Source organism: Stegostoma tigrinum, chromosome 25 (genome assembly GCF_030684315.1).
Source record: "Stegostoma tigrinum isolate sSteTig4 chromosome 25, sSteTig4.hap1, whole genome shotgun sequence".
Taxonomy (NCBI): domain Eukaryota; kingdom Metazoa; phylum Chordata; class Chondrichthyes; order Orectolobiformes; family Stegostomatidae; genus Stegostoma; species Stegostoma tigrinum.
This window is the reverse complement of record NC_081378.1, coordinates 30,718,169-30,735,226: the sequence shown is the minus strand read 5'-3', so window position 1 is coordinate 30,735,226 and position 17,058 is coordinate 30,718,169.

Genomic DNA, 17,058 nt, shown 5'->3' with positions numbered 1-17,058 from the left:
ATTTATCCAAATTAAACAGTGAACTAGTTAACAGAACTACTGACAAGCTGAATGATTCCCCTTGACTACTAACAACTTCTGAATTAAAAAAAACTCTAATGGTATGTTGTTCCAATAAATAAAAGTCTTGCAGATATAATCCAAAATTTAAAAAATAATAATCACTGAAACTGAGGTTAGGATACATCTTCCAGAATGCTCCGTGCCCTCTTTGCTGATCCTCAGCCAGAAATGCCTTTCTTGATCAAACTCTTGTGTGAGGAACAGCTGTCTCCATTGACTTCTTATGTCAGGATTATTAGCTAAGAGTGGCACTATTCTGTTAATTAGATGATGATCATTCTGAGAGTTCAGAAAATTCTGTGAGAACCAGTGATTTTCTCTTTAGAGCTGATAGTTGTTAACTCTATTAGATGCTAGTTGCTCTGACACTGATTTTCAAATGCTCTATTCTTCTTTTTACCCTTGACAGCCTGTCAATTTCTGACAATATAATTGGATCTAGGTTGTCAAAACTATCAAATTTAAATTTCATTGGTTTTTGGTCTCTAAGTGCCTGGTTTAAATTAATTGGCTGATATGCAGACTGGTTGCCTAAATGAACTAATGCCTGGATTGCTAACCACACAACTCCCTGATACAAATGTTTAAGTTTCAGGAACTGTCTGTGCAGCTGCACATTTATTTTTAAATGTCTACACCTAGAAAAAGCATGTCATCTTTTAAAGGGACCACACGCTCTTCACCCATCATTTTACAAATGTGGAATTCTAATGTCCTGCCCTCCAATGCACAAATACTCTACCCAATTTTGTAACAGGATTAAGTGTCTGCCAGAGATGCGAGGTCCCACGCAGACATTCAAGGTGAGCTCAAGCAGCCAATGGCAAGATGTGAACTGGGCAAAGTTGTCTATCAGTTTCACATGGGTCTCATGAAGTCACATGACTAGCATCTGCCAGCTGCTGCGGTCTCCTCCCAAGGTGATGCTGATGCTGTCACGTGTGTCCTCCATCCCTCTGTCAGTAGTACCCACATGTGAGGGGTCTGCTGCAACACAAATGTCAATAGTTTCCCTGCTTGAAGTATGGCTCCTATGATGTCACTTCTACTTCTGTTCTTGGATTCCACACTGCAGTTCAAAACCATCTTCTTTAATGATAACCCCTCTCTCCCAGAATCCAGTTATCCAACGGTGGTTAGGGTAAAAAAACACAGCGCCTAGAAAAGTCTTAGGATGTATAAGTCATGAGTACTTTCAGGGTAACATGCACATACCTGCAATATTCTGTGGTGGAGGTTGCAGACAAGTTGGAGGCGAGTCCATTCCAGTTGGTTAAGTCACCAGGGTATCCAGAAGGTGGCTTTAATCACTCACATGGTTTCAAATTATCATCTCCTGTATCATGGGTTCTACGGATAGTTTTTTGACTCCCCTGTTAGTAATAATAACCATAATAACCACTCTCTCTGAAATAATAATGGTGTTTATATACTTACTATGGTTGCAAATGTGTTCTACCACTCTAATGTAGCTACTTCTCAGCATGATATATAGTCAGAATAATTTGAATTGATCGTGTATCCAGGACACCTGATACTTGTGAGCAAATCAAATAATCTATGAAGAGATTGAGTCTGAGGCAGACATTTCTGGTGGCCAGTGCAAGGAAACTTTGAAGACCTCACTCCAGAGTTTTGACATAAATGTTGCATTCTGGCAAACGTTCAGTTAGGTTGGCTTAACCTGATACAACCAAATAAACTTCATATGGCCTTCATTGAAAACAAGCATATATTAGGGACAGAGAGAAAATGTAAGGAGATGACAGCCAAACGAATCTGATAACACCTGAGCAGAATCAGACCTGGTTAGTACTTGGATGGGAGACTGCCTGGGAATACCACGTGCAGTAGGTTTAGGATGGCATGGTGGCTCAGTGGTTAGCAATGCTGCCTCACAGTGCCAGGGACTTGGGTTCAATTCCACCCTCAGGCACCTGTCTGTGTGGAATTGTAATTCTTCCTAAGTCTGTGTACTTCCGTTTCCTCCCACAGTCCAAAGATGTGCAGGTTAGGTGGATTGCTTGTAGAGTTTGGGGATGTGTAAATTATGTGGATCAGCCATGGGAAGCAGGGAAATGTGTCTGGGTGGGATGCTTTTTAGAGAGGAGGAGTTGACTTGTTGGACTGATTGGCCTATTTCCACACTGTTAGGATTCTATTAAAACTTGAGCCAACAAAAATCAGCCACCTCTGGTATTCTGTCAAACTTGCAGCAGAATCTTCCAAAAACAAATTGGCCTTAGCAGCTACCTTCACAGCAAAACTCTATCAGCGTGGTCATCTTCATTTCAAAGGGTGAATAAAGAAAGATGGCTACTGAAATAAGAACAACAACTATACTTCATTGCAAAGAAAAAATTCAAATTGAATTTTGCATCTTTTCACAAATTGGAATAATTTAAAATAGAAATCCTGAATGACTAGAGTGCAAATTATTAATAACGCTGTACTCTTCCAGTCACAAAATCTTCAATCACTGAGATTTATTTTTCATGTCAAATCACATCTCTAAAAAAGTTTTACTATGATAATGAAAGCTTCAAGCAAGCATTTAGTTGGCACTTTTCATTGTCTCTCTTATTGATGAATCAAAGAATCTACATTTTTTCTTTTGTTCATTGAATATGTCTATACAATTTTGGTATTTGATCTCACCATTAGAAGCTGCAAGGAATTATAAGGTCATGGCTGAGAATTCTAATTGTTTCGCTGTTCCGATGAACCCAAATGACTCACTTGTGTTCAGAAGCAAAAACTCAACTCATCTAACTTCATAGAAGCGTGTACAAAGAAAGGCTTTACTTGTCAGATAATAGGCTTTCACTGTTGGAATTCACAGCAATTCATTTTTAATGAATTGCCCTAGAATTTTCAAAATTATGATGCATGATTATTTCATCCAAAGGGCAGGAATTGACTACAGCTATTGAAGAAAAGTAAATGTTCTCAACAAAAAGTTGACATTAGAAGAGTCTTGTGATAAGGAAAGTCAATGGTTTTTTTTTCTCTGTTCAACTTGGTTTGAAGTTTTTCTTGACAGAAAAATCTAACTTCTAATAGTATAGCACAATGAATATTACTAACGATTGAATCAACTATTCTTGCTGCTTTGTGATCATTGAACTTTCATGTGATTGTGTAAAATACTATTGTCATTTTGACAGGGACTGTAAAACAAAGAAATGTTTAAGGTAGCTTCATGAAGAAACAAATTTAAATACTTTGAACATGGCAGATTAGAATATATATTTCTTGTAATGCTCTCGAAACAGAAAGGCACCATAAGTTATAAGTTCTCCTCTTTCATTGAAAAGTTGGATTATTACACTTGACTTTTCTATTGCGTTTTACTGTGAAACTAGTTCTTCATTTTGTGGTAATAAATGGTCCAGGTATTCCTGAAAAATTAGCATGTCTGAAAAATGCATGCCATCATTGGTGTGTAAATCTTTCAGTAACATTTGACAGGCAAGAAACATTCTGTGAATTAAAACACAAAGCAAGTTGATGGATCAGCTTTAATGCCCTATCATTAGCTTTGTGAAAGTAATATCCCAATTACCCCTCATAATTTTTATGGAAGTGCAGTATTTACACAGTAGCTGCCTATTAAAGTTGCCACAACAAGTTCCTTGCATTTACAGTTGTGGATTCACATCCTTTCAGCCTGTGAATTGTTTTAGGATTTTTTTTTTAAATGTGAAGCTTAATAGATAGTTTCTTTTACCTTTTCTTTGTTTGTATTTTACTTCCCACCTCCCACCCCAATATTTTCTGTCCTTTATTTTATTACTCTTTTTGTACCTGATTTGATCGTTAATTCATCCAGTTTAACACATTTTCCTTCTCATGCCTATTTTTCATTTCTTCAATTGCATTTGTTAAGGCAGTACATTCTTGTTCAATTACTTGGCAAGGTCCCAGATGTTCCGTGTCTTTCATTATGCTATATCAACTTGTAGTTCAGACAACTTTGTGCGGAAACATTCAGAATAAAGTCTAACAGGGCAGGTCATGAAATATCATGCTGCAGCAAAATCTGATCCATTTTATTTTTCCAATTTGCACCTGTCATGAGCATACTGTTTTTACTGTTTGTAATGAATTTTTTCACCATTAGTGATGAGTTTCCATCCACGATCTTATTATTATTGTTATTATTATACATTAGATTGCTTCTCTTTTGATGGGCTCTGATAAAGTATAGTATCATTATGATCGGATGTCAGCACCCATACTCTTACAGGGGTTTCTTCAACTGATTGCATTAATTTGTAGTGGATTTAATTTTAAATACATAAGTGGGCGTTGTAGAGATCAACAGTTTGTTTTAGAGATCACCTTATTGGTTCCCACGGTACTGCTGGATTCAAAATGTTACATATCTCCAAAGGGCTGACTTTCTAGTGATAAAAGTCCTGTACTGGTATGATGGCTTCACGTCAATTCCAGACTTTCGTAATGGTACACTAAACTAGTTTTGAATATTCCATTCATCAATATTATAATTATGCTGCTATTAATAGTGTTATTGATCATCTTGTGAAGATCCAACCAGTTTTGCGTGGATTGATAAATATTATTATATTGATTATACCATGACTTGTCTAGGATAGATAATTCAAATTTAGATGATGACACCAAGCAGAAGAAATTGACACATATGAAAATCACAGGAATGAATTTACACAAGATTCATAGTGTATCCAACGTTATGAATGATTCTACTCATAATTAAGTGAAAACATAATCATAATCTTATTAAATACCATGGATAAATGCAGCAAAACTAGTTACATTTATGTAAATAATGTAATCCATTTATAGCATACATGGCAACTATAAGTGATAACATTTTATTTATGTTGTTTTAATGAAAAAAAGTTAAACACAATGTTACAAAAATACCTATTCTAATTGGTGGTTGCAAGATGCAAAACCCCTTCAAAAGTATCATTCAATATTTTATTAATTTCATTATTCGCTACTTGTCCTGAATGAGAAGATTAAAAAAAAGCTAAAACGTCCTGATGATTGTCAGAGATGCCTGTGAGCAGAAATTACAGCAGCAGATGGATAACCATTAGCTTTGTCTAAATCATATAAAAGAGGCATATTAGTTTATATGATATAAGAGAGAGATGTGTGCTTCATCACTTTCTACAGTGAACAGGTAAGACAAAAAAGAAGAGTCAGAATGACTAGAGAAGAAAAATAGACTAATGACAATCTTAACTCTTGATTACAGCATATTATTAAATATCTTTTTACTCAGAATAACCAGCTGAATAGATTAATTAAATGTCATACTGGAATTCTTTCAATGCTCCATTTTTGCATGTCAGGTTGTACCAAATGCTTCAGATGATGTAAAGAAATTCATGTTAATTGATAACTCTTCAAAACATGCAGAGCAAAATATTTCATTTTTGCTTCCCAGTAAAATCTTCAGTCTTCTGCACTATGAAAGTAGTCTACTTCCACCTTGGGTGAACTAACCACTTTGAATGGTTCACATTAAACCAAACATACCAAATAATTCAAATTGATATGCTGTGGCCTCATGATGCTTTTATGCTGATGTTACAAAACTACATCACTGACTACAAAAATATAAACTTCAGAACATGAAATATGAACAGAAGTAAACTGTTCAATCCCTCATACCGACTGTACCATTCAATAAGGCCATAGCCGATCTGTTTGTGATTCAAATCTCAGACTCTCATCTACCCTTTTTGATTCTGTCACCTTGCAAGAATCTATCTTTCTACATTAAGAATATTCAATTACCATATCTTCGCCACTTTCTGGGGCAGAGAGTTCCAAAAGTGCACTGAAGGAAAACAAAATCTCCTCGTCTCTGTCCTAAAGCTGCAACTGTTAAGTTGAAACTAGCACTTCCCAGTCATTGTCTCACACATAAAAGTAAACATCTTTAGACTTCCTACAGTGTGGAAATAGGCCATTTGGCCCAACAAATCCATACCAACTGTCAGAGCTTCTCTCTCAGAACAATCCCCCTGTATACTCCACGTAATCTACACCTCCCTGAACACCACGGGCAATTTAGCATGGCCAATCCACCTAGCCTGCACATCTTTGAACTGTGGGAGGAAACCAACGCAAACACAGGGAGAATGTGCAAACTCCACACAGATAGTCGTCCAAGGGTGGAATTGAACACAGGCCCCTGGTACTATGAGGCTGTAGTGCTAACCACTGAGCCACCTTGCCTTTTCACATCTTAATTGGTCAAGACCACTCGGAATCTTATACACTTCTAAACTTCAGTGAAAATGACCTTAGCCTGTCCAATCTATCTTCATAAGACTATCCTCTCATTCTAAATCTTAATCTAATAAAGCTGATCTGAACTCCCTGCATTCCTTCCTTAAATTAGAAGATCAAATCAGCACAAAGTATTTGAGATGTGGCTTTGCCAATGCCCTGTATGACTGAGACAGGCATTCATACTTCATTATGAGAAGAATTGAGCATAAAAGGAAAGCATCCTATTAGCCATGAGCGAGACACGGTGCCAATGTAGGCTCCATAGACCCGGGACACTCTGACAGATCTGTGGCAAATGCTGGAGACAGACATCCCAGAGGGCTGCAGGAGTGGGAGACCATCCTCTCCCAATAGTCATGAAGGTCACAGCTGTGCTAAACCTCTGAGTAACCAGCTCCTTATATGGAGCAATGGGTGAGCTGTATGGGATCTCTGTTGTGCTCTCATGAATGCAGTGGGATAGTGACCAATGCCATCTGGTTCATTTCATTCCCCCAACAGCAAGGTAAATTTTGCAGTGTGGAAAATTGGATTTGGGAATGTAACTGTTTTTTTTTCCCTGGTGCAAGGCGCCATCAACCGTACACACATGGTACTGTGGACTTTGATTTCTCAGAAATGTTTTGCCCAGTAGCCTGGCTGCTGCCACAATTCATACATTCTGGAGTACTTCAACCTATATGGAGCTTTTGAGGGACTGTGTACCTTACAAGCTTGGTTACTGGAGGATAAGGTCTACCCACTATGACCTTGGCTCAGGATACCATTTCAAAACCCTTGAGTGTTGCGGAGCACAGACACAATGCTGCACACGGTTGAATCAGGACTAAAGTGAAGCAGACGGTGCGACTGCTGAAGGTGAGGTTCCTCCACTTGGACCAAAGTGCAGTAACCCTCTAGTATAGTCCAGACAGTGCATACCACGTCATCCTGGCATGTTGCCCTCTGCATATTTGGAGCAGACACTAAGGTTATGTCTCGGATGCTAAGGAACTTGGGGAACATGACTAATCTACTGAGAAGGAGGATGAGGAAATTGGGTTGGAAGGAGTTGACGTTGTCCATAACACAATTCAGCCGTAGCAAGAGATACAAGGGAGACCGAACCTTGTTGACACCTGCTTCGAATAGATAAGAGCTGGGTGCGGAAGACAATCACTGAGTGCGACATTTCTTAGTCATTATGCAGATATTTTGTGGCATTGTGTTTGAAAAGCAGCTTCTGTTTACTTCATTTCTGTTCCCGTTTCCTTTCTGTAAATAAAAGCTCACATTCCTGCTTGTATTTGTCCAATTGCTTGCCTGGGTGTGAAGTTCCTCTACTGGACTACAATGGTTTTCAGAGCTAGCACACAGATTAGCATTGATTTAGAGGGTGATAGGTTGTAGCTAGGAACAGATTAAATGTCTGCTGTGGTGTTTACAGAGTGATGAGGGTAGGAAAATGAGGCTGTGCGTGAGTGAGTCTCAGCCATACCGGGTAATTGAGCCCTGTGGCTTTGTAGTTTCTGTCTAGTACGGGGCAACACCAATGTTTGTCAAGGCACAAGGCCAATTCAAGGATGGCACAGGCACTTATGAGCTATGTGTCAATTGACGAGTTGTTCCAAGAATGGCACATGATAAGCTTGAACAGAAATTGTAAGTGAGGGATGTCATAAGGGAGGTAACTAACTAATGTGGTAAGTTGGTAAGGTGGAGTAAATAAACTTTCTAGGCCTTGTAGCAAAACTTCCTCCAAAAAAAGTTAACGCAACTCAGACAGCCAAAATTCATACGATTCATACTTAGTCCTGCAACCAAATTTCTACATTTCAAACTGAATGTAATGTTGAATTATATTGGGTTGCTGCTACCAACGGCTGCCTGCACTCTGAGATCAGTCATTAATATCCTGTCACCTGGCACAGCACTACAGCCAGGAGGCTGTTGGTCTCCCAGGCCTAAGAGTTGACTAGCCAAATGGAATTATGGGATCTGAACAAAAATGATTAAAGACTTATTGGATAAAATCTCTGCAAATTACAGACAGTTTGAAAATACAATCAGGGCACAGCACAGGGGTTTGTGAACAAAAACTCCCAAGCCCAAGAGCGTGTCAATGGGCGCAATTGTTACCTGGTGTTATCAGTGGAAACAAAGATTTGCATTTAAACCCTTCCCTGGGATAGAATGGCACCTGGTCTTCATCATTTACACTCTGGACAAAGGAAGGAATAATCAAAGGCAGTTACCCCTGGAATGGAACATTAGAACTATCGCTGACAATGCATCATAGAATCATAGAATCCCTACAGTATGGAAGCAGGCCATTTACCCATCACTTCCACACTTACCATTCAATCCACCCACTTGTACCCTATTCCTGTAACGGTGCATTTTCCATGGCTAATCAATCTAACCCACACATCCCTTGACACTACGGGCAATTTAGCAGGGCTAATACATCTAACCTGCATATCTTTGGACGGTACGAGGAAACTAGATTACCCAGAGAAAACCCACACAGAAACATGGAGAATGTGCAAATTTGACACAGACAGGTACGTGATAGTGGCACTCTGAGGCAGCAGTGCTAAACATTGAGCCACTGAGGGTGCCATGAGTGCCCACACTTTGAATGGAGAGTCCAACAAAACTTTCTGGAAATGTGCCAGAAAAGTATTTAACACTGGATTTGATCTTGAAAATACACAGACACTCCAGCAACAGACTGAAAATGCTCAAGATGACAGGAAATTCTACCTAGAGAATTTAACTGCAGAGCGAGATCCACTTCTGCCAAGGAACATAGAACATAGAACATAGAACATTACAGAACGGCACAGGCCCTTCTGCCCTCGATGTTGTGCCAACCTGTCATACCGATCTCAAGCCCATCTAACCTACACTATTCCATGTACGTCCATATACTTATCCAGTGACGACTTAAATGTGCCTAAAGTTGGCAAATCTACTACCGGTGCAGGCAAAGCGTTCCATTCCCTTACTATTCTCTGAGTAAAGAAACTACCTCTGACATCTGTCCTATATCTTTCATCCCTCAATTTAAAGCTAAGCCCCCTCATGCTCGCCGTCAGCATCCTAGGAAAAAGGCTCTCCCTATCCACCCTATCTAACCCTCTGACTATTTTATATGTTTCAATTAAGTCACCTCTCAACCTTCTTCTCTCTAACGAAAACAGCCTCAAGTCCTTCAGCCTTTCTTCGTAAGACCTTCCCTCCATACCAGGCAACACCCGAGTAAATCTCCTCTGCACCCTTTCCAAAGCTTCCACATCCTCCTTATAATGCGGTGACCAGAACTGTACGCAATACTCCAAGTGCGGCCGCACCAGAGTTTTGTACAGCTGCAGCATAACCTCTTGGTTCCGGAACTCGATCTCTATTAATAAAAGCTAAAACACTGTATGCCTTCTTAACAGCCCTGTCAACCTGGGTGGCATCTTTCAAGGATCTGTGTACATGGACACCGAGATCTCTCTGCTCATCTACACTACTAAAAAGCAGCTCACCAACACCATGGTGAACAGTGTAAAACAGCTCACCAACACCTTATTAATCCATAATCTTACCATTTGCCCAGTACTTTGCCTTCTGGTTACTCATGCCAAAGTACATCACCTCACACTTGTCTGCATTAAACTCCATTTCCTACCTCTCAGCCCAGCTCTGCAGCTTATCTATGTCTCTCTACAACCTACAGCATCCTTCGTCACTATCCACAACCCCACCGACCTTAGTGTCGTCTGCAAATTTACTAACCATCCTTCTACGCCCTCATCCAGGTCATTTATAAAAATGACAAACAGCAGTGGACCCAACACCGACCCTTGCAGTACACCACTAGTAACTGGTCTCCAAGATGAACATTTCCCATCAACTACCACCCTCTGCCTTCTTTCAGCAAGCCAATTTCCGATCCAAACTACTATATCTCCCACAATTCCATTCCTCCGCATTTTGTACATTAGCCTACTGTGGGGAATCTTATCGAATGCCTTGCTGAAATCCATATAAACCACATCAACCGGTTTACTCTCATCTACCTGTTTGGTCACCTTCTCAAAAAACTCAATAAGGTTTGTGAGGCACGACCTTCCCTTCACAAAACCGTGCTGACTATCCCTAATCAATTTATTCTTTTATAGACGATTATAAATCCTATCCCTTGTAACCTTTTCCAACACTTTACCAACAACTGAGATAATAAAATGTGAGGCTGGATGCACACAGCTGGCCCAGCAGCATCTCAGGAGCACAAAAGCTGACGTTTCGGGCCTAGACCCTTCATCAGAGAGGGGGATGGGGTGAGGGTTCTAGAATAAATAGGGAGAGAGGGGGAGGCGGACCGAAGATGGAGAGAAATGAAGATAGGTGGAGAGAGTATAGGTGGGGAGGTAGGGAGGGGATAGGTCAGTCCAGGGAAGACGGACAAGTCAAGGAGGTGGGATGAGGTTAGTAGGTAGGAGATGGAGGTGCAGCTTGGGGTGGGAGGAAGGGATGGGTGAGAGGAAGCACAGGTTAGGGAGGCAGAGACAGGTTGGACTGGTTTTGGGATGCTGTGGGTGGAGGGGAAAAGCTGGGCTGGTTGTGTGTTGCAGTGGTGGGAGGGGACGAACTGGGCTGGTTTTGGGATGCGGTGGGGGAAGGGGAGATTTTGAAGCTGGTGAAGTCCACATTGATACCATTGGGCTGCAGGGTTCCCAAGCGGAATATGAGTTGCTGTTCCTGCAACCTTCGGGTGGCATCATTGTGGCACTGCAGGAGGCCAATGATGGACATATCATCTAAAGAATGGGAGGGGGAGTGGAAATGGTTTGCGACTGGGAGGTGCAGTTGTTTATTGCGAACGGAGCGGAGGTGTTCTGCAAAGCGGTCCCCAAGCCTCCGCTTGGTTTTTACCAACAACTGAGGTAAGGCTCACTGGTCTATAATACCAGAGTTGTCTTTACTCCCCTACTTGAACAGTGGAGCCACATTTGCTATCCTGCAGTCATCTGGCACTATTCCTGTAGACAATGACGAATTAAAGATCAATGCCAAAGGCTCGGCAATCTCCTCCCTGGCTTCCCAGAGGTTCCTAGGATAAATCCCATCCGGCCCAGGGGTCTTATCTATCTTCACCCTCTGTAGGATTTCTAATACCTCTTCCTTGTGAACCTCAATCCCACCTAGTCTAGTAGCCTGTATCTCAGTATTCTTCTCGACAACATTGTTGTTTTGTAGAGTGAATACTGTTGAAAAATATTCATTTCGCGCTTCCCCTATCTCCTCTGACTCCACACACAGCTTACCACTACTATCCTTGATTGGGCCTAATCTTACTCTCGTCATTCTTTTATTCCTTAAATACCTATAGAAAGCCTTAGGGTTTACCCTGATCCTATCTGCCAACAACTTCTCATGTCAGTCAGTGCTACGTCAGGACCAGTCAGTGCTATGAGCTTCACCAGCCTGTCTTCAAATTAAAGTGTGCATGGGAAATATTTCTGGGAACCTCAGGGAGTTAGAAAGAGTAGGAACATAATGTTGAGTAGCTTGCTTATTTTTGATTACTGGCTCAATAAAATTGTGACTGTTTCATTAGTATCTGACTTGTCCATTTGTTGGCCTTGATAATACAAGGTGCCTGGGTAGACATATTTTAAACAATATATTAGTTGAAGTTAGTAGGAACTGCCAATGCTGGAGAATCTGAGCTAACAAGGTGTAGCGCTGGATGAACACAGCAGGCCAAGTAGCATCAGAGGAGCAGGAAGGCTAGCATTTCGGGTCTAGGCCTTCTTGAAGAGTCTAGACCTGAAACATCACCTTTCCTGCTCCTCTGATGCTGTTTAGCCTGCTGTGTTCGTCCAGCTCTACACCTAGTTATATTAGTCAGAGCGTTTGGACTTGCACACTTTGTCATGGACTACAATACCAAATGTAAAATAACCTACTCTCTGCTCAGTTCCTGAACGTTCTTCTGTCAGACAAATTCTGTCTCAAATGAATTCTATTATCAATTCTATAAGAATTCTATTAGCAACTCATCCAGCCTTCCACTCCAGCCTGCTTTTGTAGCTTATATGCAGATTAATTTCACCCAGAAATATAGCCATCCCTTTATTGCAAGTACTCAATATCAGTTCCTGTGTACTTTGCTCCTCATTGTGTTTGTTAGCGGTTCAGATGTAATCTATCTCACCATACAACATTTTTATTCCAGTACTACAAACTAAAACCCATTTCTTTCACACCATTCTTTCAACCTTGTATTCATCTCCATAAATGGGTTATAAGCAGATAGGAAAAAATTCCACAAATCTTAAATAAAGAATTTATTTTCAGAAGAAAACCACATAAACCAAATCTCATAAAATGGGAACTCCACTTATTTTTGTTTACTTTTTGAAACAAAATGTGACTGACATTTTATGGGTCATTCATTGCTACATTTCAGACACTGTAATTTTAACCTGGACTTGAGTTTTCCAATACACTTTCCTGCTGAAACATTTTTTTAGTGAATATTCAGCACAACATCATGGGCTGAAGGGCCAGTTCCTGTACTGTAATGTTCTATGTTCTCAGTTTTATGTAATCCAATGTGCATATTCTGAGTGCATAATATTAGATCAGAAAATTCAGCAGTTCAGGTGAAAAAAACAATTGACCTTCGAGCCTGCTGAGCTTCAGTATGAACATCCCAAAGGCATTCAATTATTGACCATAGACTCCTGCACGGAGGGTAAAACTACAGCACGCTTTGTGATAACCACATGCTCCATGGTTAACCACAGAGCACTGATCACATGCACCAGAAGCCCACACAAGTTCATTGTATATTCCTGCACAATCCAGGGGGAGTGTTCTAATTTACACATAAGCTTCTGAAAGCCATGAAGTGAGAAGTTTTACAAGGATAAAGAATAGCCCAATATACGGGAGATAACCACCCAGCAACAAGTAGTGGATCCTTTGTATGGCAGCCTTTCATGATGCATCAATTTCAAACAGACATTGAACAGTTGGCTTGTTGTTCATGCATTTGCCTGAAGTGGGCTTTGTATGTGACAGCACACTCCTGGGGCTAGCTGAAGGCTTCTGTTCTCCAAGCTTAAAAAATTAAGCTCTTTCTATCACAGTATTAGCTTTATTGACCAGGGAACATTATCTTTACCGATTTCAAGGACAATCGGCTTGAGGATACAACAAAGTCAGATGCGTTCTCCAAAGACATTCCCCAAGTCTGTTAGAATTCTCAAATGGATCCAACAGTGCACTACTCCATAACCTGTTTCATTCTGTCACTTCTGTTTGTTGGACCTGTGTGCTCATAATTGACAGCTTTGGCTCTGTGGTATCACTCTCATCAGGAAAATTGAGGGATCAGGTTCTGCTCTACTGAGAATACATTCTAAGCCAATATGTTCATACAATACAAATGAGGTTTTCTTTTTTTCTCTTTTGGAGGTTCAACTTTTCAACAATGATTTAAATCATCTGTCATTTCTGTTAAGTGTAAAAGATTGGTCAGTATGATTCTAAGGAAAGTTGCCTGAAATGTCTTGGCAAACATCTATTGCTATTCTGGATGTGAGTTTGCTCGCTGAGCTGGAAGGTTAGTTTTCAGACGTTTCGTCACCATTCTAGGTAACATCATCAGTGAGCCTCCGACGAAGCGCTGGTGTTATGTTCCGCTTTCTATTTATCTGGTTAGGTTTCCTTGGGTTGGTGATGTCATTTCCTGCATTGGTGAGGTCATTTCTATTGCTATTTACTTAATTAAATGGCTCAGAGATGTTATTACACACTTCTAGAGCAAGTGGGACTCAAACCCGGGTCTCCTAATTCAAAGTTGGGACACTACTAGTGCTTCACAAGAGCCCTCAGCAAAGATCCATCCACTAAGTAATGTCATGAAAACAGTTTATCTGGTCATTATCACTGTTTTGGGCTTAGCATATTCCTTTCTTTTACATTGCAACAGTAATTTTATTGACCATAAAACATGTTGAAACATCCTGTGCTGTAATATGTGTGAATTTTTGTTCATAAATATTAGAACAAAATTAATTTGAAATCTTAGTATTTCAATAATGATTCAAGATTAAATAATTATTACTAAATTTTTAATTATTCAAGGTTATATAAAAAGCATATTGAAATTATGCCAATTATAGGTGATAAAATAAAATTAGAAAACTTCATATTTACGGCTCTAACACTTGCATAATTGTAAGATCTAAATCCTTTTTTCAATTTTTCTTGGCACATCTAAGGCAATCGCCCTCAATTATTGCCATAAAATAACTTGTCAAACACACACTCACTTGTCCTCAACCTTTTACTTTGTTAAGACTACAAAGACATTGGAATACCAGGTCCTGGCTATACATTAAAATATGCCAGCATTATTTCCCAAGAGCGGATAGATACAAGTGATATCTTACTTTCTATGTAAAACGGGAAGGTCAAAATTTGAGAAGGCGCTTTTAAACCCTTGAGGAATAATAGGAATTATAAACACATCCATCACTTTTTAGGTCATTGCTCCCTTTTGTTAAATAAGGCATTTTTTGACAACATTTCTATAGCTTTTATTCTCCAATCGTTTTCTAAGTTAACAAGCTCCTACCACAGTCCCAAATCAAGTTGGTGATGGTACGTAGTTAGAGTAAACGGCTAGATTTTTAGACGGGGTCAGGAACTCAAAGTCAAGATTAATTTCCTGTTCCATCTCAAACATGCTCACTCAGATTTTTTAACACTAGGCCATTTCACAGCAGAGAATGAACTTGCCACCCTTTTAAGTATGATGAACCAGCTTCAACGGGAGGCCCCATGGCCAAGGCAGGACTGCTGTTTGATGATGAAAAGAGAGATAGATCTCTCAATATGGCAGTGCACACTGAAATAAAAGGCAATTTTTTCATATTGACAAATGATACAGTTGTTGGACCCAGTCTGTGAAGGGTAACCCCCTTCAAGAAATGACCTGCTACCTCAGCAGTGACATTTTGGCCATGACTAGTACAGGTTTAGGAGATCTTTCATCATGGTCAAACACCATTGCTCCTGCCTATCTCTTCAGCCTGCATTGCTGCCAAACCGCTCAAGCAATGTCTTTATTTAAAATTCTAGTGCTTGTTTTTTTTTCTTCAAATTCATCCCTCACCAATCCTGTCTTTGTAATCCCTGTACTCATTCAAGCCTCAGGATAATAGCAGTTACTTAATACCGACCTCTTGAACGAAACCAATTTTAATAATTTCACTACCGATGGATATGTCTTCAGGCCTTAAGATGTCACTTTAAAAAGTCTTTCTTGTAAGGCATCTTGGAACATGTGTTTTTGCATTAAAGGTGCATTGTAAATCTGAATTGTTGTTGTTATTTTCGTTCAAAATTCTAAACAGCAGATACATCTTCAGGGAACTGTGAGAAATTAACACTGCAAACTTCAGAAGAAACAGATGTAACCAATTATTCAATACACTATAGTAGTCTAGATTAAAGAAACACATTTCTGAATGCATGTGGTGTCCTCACGGCAAGTGATACAAATTAGAAAATCATAGAAATACACACCACAGTCACCCAAGATTGATTCAGTTCTCATGTAGGCGTTGAAAGTTAGATATTAGAAAGTTTTTATAATAATCATGTGAAGAGCATATTTTCTTTAAACTCTACTGAACCCTTGAAATTAGAAATGTTAGACGTATCTTTCCCAAAAAGTGGCTAAATATAGTTTTACTTTTGTGGAGTTTCATAGAGGATTTGCCTCCGTGATCCTTAGCAACCTTTCTCACAGCTAAAATTCTCACAATTTTGCATTGCTGACCTCACTGTGTGTGCACAACGCCACCACAATGCTGCCCTCACACTATCTTGTGATCAACAGTGGTGCAATATATACTATTGCAGGGATCACAGTGCATGTTTAAACTGTGGCTGCACATTATGATAAATACTGCCAACCTGGTCTAATGTATCATGGTCCTCATGGAAAACAGGCTGCAATGTATACGACGCAGTTGCAGTTAGGAGGTAATTGCATGATGGATTCATCAGCTATGTTTGCAGGGGATGGTCCTTGTCTCCCTTTTATTGTGAACCATTTCGCCTTTAAAATGAAGCAATGAAACATGAATGCCCTCAAAAATATTAATATTGTAGCAATTTCCGGAGAACCTGGTTCAGATTTGTAAAATGCGATACCATTGATAACAGATGACTCGTACACTTTTGGATTAGAATCTTTTTCCATTGATAAAGCCAGTAACATTATGAGATGGACCTTTCAATGCACAGTCTATAGCTGCCTGCGTTAAGGGGAGACCAGCTTTGTTGGCAAAGATCACTGCCTGAGTGCAGAACTAAGTTCATCATGGCAAACCAAGCAGAAGCAATGTGATTAGATACTCATTCTGTCCTTATCAGTCTTGGTATTTCTGTGGGCCAAGTATTGTGAGGTCCAGCAAGAGTCCCCAATGGATCATTGAAACAGCCAGTTGCACATAAATTTTGTGCAACCAACATCTTGATGGCCATCAGGATAGGTTGGCCAACCACCCCTTGAAGTTGGAGGTCTCCGTCCAGCAGATGGTAATAGTTCTGTGAGAGTGTCGCAGGACATCCGTGGCAACAATACACCTTGCTCATCAATAGGAAATATCATAGAGGACAATACTCTGGAGCTTTTGTATG